Here is a 4,727-nt window from a genome sequence, read left to right as displayed (position 1 = left end):
GATACATCACTTCAAACACAACCCTTCAACATCTATAAATAAAGAGTTGATGTTGAGAAAAAGTGTAATGAAATGCTATAATATAGATATAGAAATCAGAGCGTAGAACTTATGTCGAAGTTCTAAGTAAAAACATTTCGAGAGTTAGAAATTAGATTCTGTACAAAACAAGATGAGGTACACATATTGTTTATAGTTTAATTACAACTCAGTAGCGTTTAGACATTGTTCCAGTTTTAGTTTGCATCATGGTAGTGGCCGACCGAATCCCTATTACGAAGTTACAGCGAGAAGATTGAGTAAAGTGTTTGCCCCCGAGCCTGACAACCTCCTAGGAAACCCAAGGAAGCGGAACCGATCAAGCCCTTCACTTGCACGCCCTCGAAGAACTCGATGCTCCTTATTCTCTGTAAACTTGTATCAATTTATATTTCATCTAATAAAGTCCGTTCTATTCGACAAATCGTTATGCAGCACTTATGGTAACCAATCCAATATAAGTGAGGCTGGTGTTTTCATTAATATGCACTTGAATTCAAAATCATTACAAGGAAACTTTGTTGAACACTTAGGCAAATTATCATCTCGAAAGAGTGTTAATTTGAGTAAGGGCAACTATCCCGAAAGGGTTTTGTCGCGTTCAAAGCCAATTAATTAGAGGTTCCGTCATTTATTTCATCATCATAATAATACAAAGTTTAAGTTGTTTTCTTTGCTTAATGCAAATGAACAAATTCATTCATTTTTCTAATAAGTTCTAAATGTTCATGTTTTGTAAAATTCATCCTTAAAATCAGAAGATCTTTCTAACAATCGATTTATTCTAAATACATAATCTTATTCCAGCATTTTCAAATACTCAAAGTTCACAAATTCAATCAAATAAATTTCCTAAATTCAATTAATCCAATTTTCACTTTTCATTTACATTTAATAATAAATCCAACAAGTTCGAAATTAATAATTCAAAAATAAGTTTTTCGTTAAAAAACGTATCCCTGTGGGATCGATATTTTTATTACTACAAGCGAAACCGTGCACTTGCGGAAATCGCTCAACAGAAGCCGTGGAAAATCTCGTCCTCAAACTAGGGGTCGAAATTCTCTCTCTTGCTCTTAGGGATGGATTTCGAAAATCACTTAGGGTTAGCCTTTAGTATGTATTGGCCGAAATTCCTATATAGGGGGGTATTTATAATCTCTTGTATCTAATCCCTAGTTAGATAGAATTAGGTTACTGAATCGGAATTCAATTCGGAATAGAATTCCTAATTATTATCTCATTATATATCTAATATATTAAGGATAATAATAATAACCTTATTGGATAATAATAGGAGTATTATAATCTAATTAAAACTCCTAACTTATTTATCTTTTAATTAATTTAATTCATAATCGTAATCTAATTAGGATTGATTAAAATCAAATTAATCATTCATGTATTATACATGAATTTCGACCCCCCTATGGTCCATGGGCCTTATTGGGCTCAATTGGGCTTCCATCAATTAATTAACATCTACCTCTCTTTTAGGTTCCAAGTCTTATGTGTGACCCATTAGGTTCCTATTACTTCTGGCCGTATGCAACTATTAAATTAATTTTCAAAGAATTATATTTAATCTTTGCATAACGGAATGATGTACAGAGTATGTGATTAGCAAGTCCGTAATCAGTCCCCCAGAGCCATAAGAAGACAGGTTGATTCTGTCGTTAACCTTTCCGTATTGGGTTAATACACATATTTGCCCTCGTGTTTTCTCGGAAAAACACATATGTCCCTGTATCAAATAAACCCACTAAAATCTCCTTGTACTTATCACAACCCTACAGATATACCCCACACTAACGGAATGATGATTTGGCACAAACGCCGTTCCACGTGGAATGCCACGTCATGCCACGTCAACTGCCAACAAATTAAAATGAATCCTACGTGGCAAAGTAAAAAGGGTTAATACACATATTTGCCCTCGTGTTTTCTCGGAAAAACACATATGCCCCTGTATCAAATAAACCCACTAAAATCTCCTTGTACTTGTTAATAAGTTATCAGCATTTGAAATGTAGATGTCGCTTTGGAAATGGTAAAAAAGCTGAAAATTGGTGGTGCTGCTGCTGAAGAATTGGAAGAGGAAGCAGTGCAAAAATTTGCCCTAAAGCCTCTAAATCGTCCTGGATTTATAAGCATAATATTTCATCCATGTTAGTTCTCAATTCTCTATTTGCTTATAACAGCTTTTTCAAATGTAGCAACTGCTGTAATATTTTCATAAATCCAAGGAGAAGAAGATAGGGTTTCGCACTCGTTTTTCATAAATCCACTGTTCACTCCACTGCAGAGTAACTATTCACTCTCCATTACGTCGAATAAACCAGAAGAAGATAGGGTTTCACACTCGTTTTTTTGTCAATCCATGAGAAGAAGAAGCGATGCGATAGAGAGAGAGGAGTCAAAGGGTTCTTTTAGTTCTCCTAGGAAGTCGAAAGAACGAGAGAGAGTCGAAAGAAAGAGAGAGAGAGTCATTCTAATTTCTGCTACTTATATGAACTGCCATGTAGACATATTTTTAATTATTTAAATTTTTAAAAAAGGGACGTGGCATGATAACTTATTAACAAGTACAAGGAGATTTTAGTGGATTTATTTGATACAGGGGCATATGTATTTTTCCGAGAAAACACGAGGGCAAATATGTGTATTAACCCTTTTTACTTTGCCACATAGGATTCATTTTAATTTGTTGGCAGTTGACGTGGCGTTCCACGTGGAACGGCGTTTGTGCCAAATCATCATTCCGTTAGTGTGGGGTATATCTGTAGGGTTGTGACAAGTACAAGGAGATTTTAGTGGGTTTATTTGATACAGGGGCATATGTGTTTTTCCGAGAAAACACGAGGGCAAATATGTGTATTAACCCTTTCCGTATTAGTTACAGTATAATTCGATCCTTTATCAACTACATCCTTGAACTGAATCTTATGACTATGGATGATGTCAAGTCACATATAGCGAGACGTTCGTTTTACTTGTACAGGCCGAGTCAACTCAAATAGATAGGTTAAGTGAAATCTGTATTTCAAGTCTTAAGCTATCACCTTGCAAGGATTTAGAGTCGAGTCTTCCACAAGCGATCCTTGGATGTATCTCCCATTTATCGGGAGTGATAAATGCTCAATCCAATGTACAACTATCCTGAAATTACCTCCTGTGACACCCAACCTTTGCTGTTCACACCCCAAAGTCATCTCTGTTAAGGATCGTGTTACAACAGGATCAAAGTCTCACATTCAGTAATTCAGAATGACCAATTAACATTCCTTTGAGTCTGAGGATTAGTTATACCTATTAATACCAATGAGATGAACAGGTGACAAGGATGAATCTACCCATCCTGTTATCTCAAATCGGATCCCCAATCCTAATGAACTCCCTTTCATTGGATCCACGTAACTGTCCAGATATCTATATATATGAAGCTTGTGAGATCAGCTTTCTGTCGGACAGAAGACATTGTTACATGCAAATCTCAACTGTGATATGCCAATCCTGGGCATATCACTTGACTTGGGGTGGTTTTAAGTTTATTAGTTTATCATAAAGTTTAGTCTCACTTCATGCTTGTATGAACACTTTATTATCACTTTAAACAAACTTACGGATTTCCTTTTATTAGACTTTATTTAGTGCTTAAAAGGGATTGCATTTATATAGTTATAAAACATATATCTCATTAAAACAAATGATATAAAGAACACTTCATTTACATTAAGTTTGTATCCTAGAACAATTGTCTATAGGACACTAAACCCCAACAGATAGAGCATCTAGAAAGATCACATCCATAGTCGTAAATACACATTTCGTCGTAGAAAAGCTCTACCTAGTCCGCGCGCCCATCATCCCTCATGTGCATCAGACAATGAGGAACACTCTATTGAGGTAACGTCCCAACCTTTGCTCAGAAATGAAATGATAAATGCCTTGAATGACCTTTACGCACTTGTTAAAAATGTAACAAGAAAGTAAAAGCACTCAGCAGGCGATGTGATGAAATAGAGGAGGTCAAGCTCAGTGACCTTCGACATTCTCCAGGACAATACCAGGCAGGATGAAAATCTAAAAATCATGCATAGGTTTGTCACTAAGGTCCAATCAGATTCAAAGAAACTGAAAAAGGACATCACATCTATTCAGAACCAACTCGGGGTTCCGAATAAAAGAAATCCCCATCAACACGCTCAGTAATCAGGTACTGATCAGCGGAGTTGGAATCCCCAACAAAATGTCCAATGTGACTTTTGTGGGAAGAAAGGACACACAACAAAAGTGTGCTGCCATGCTCAGCACTCAGGTGCTGGTCAGCGGAAATGGATTCGCCAACAAAAGATCAATTGTGACTTTTGTGGTAAGAATGGCCACACTACAAAGGTGTGTCGCCACCGAGTAAAATATAATGTATCACTTGCTGAGCCTAACAAACGAGGACCCAAAAAGCTTTGGGTACCTAAAAGTAACTAGTGTATATTGCAGGTTGGCCTGGGGTGTGCTGAGAAGTCAAAGTTATGGTATATTGACAGCGCATGCTCGAGGCATATGACTGTTGATGAAACTCAATTCATCACACTCGTGCATAAACATGGAGGAAGTGTAAGGTTTAGGGACAACAAAAAAGGTAAGATAGTAGGTTCAGGAACCGTTGGTGGAAATCCTACTATTGAGTT

Source organism: Euphorbia lathyris, chromosome 10 (genome assembly GCF_963576675.1).
Source record: "Euphorbia lathyris chromosome 10, ddEupLath1.1, whole genome shotgun sequence".
NCBI classification, from domain to species: Eukaryota; Viridiplantae; Streptophyta; class Magnoliopsida; order Malpighiales; family Euphorbiaceae; genus Euphorbia; species Euphorbia lathyris.
Note: the sequence above shows the minus strand (reverse complement) of the source record.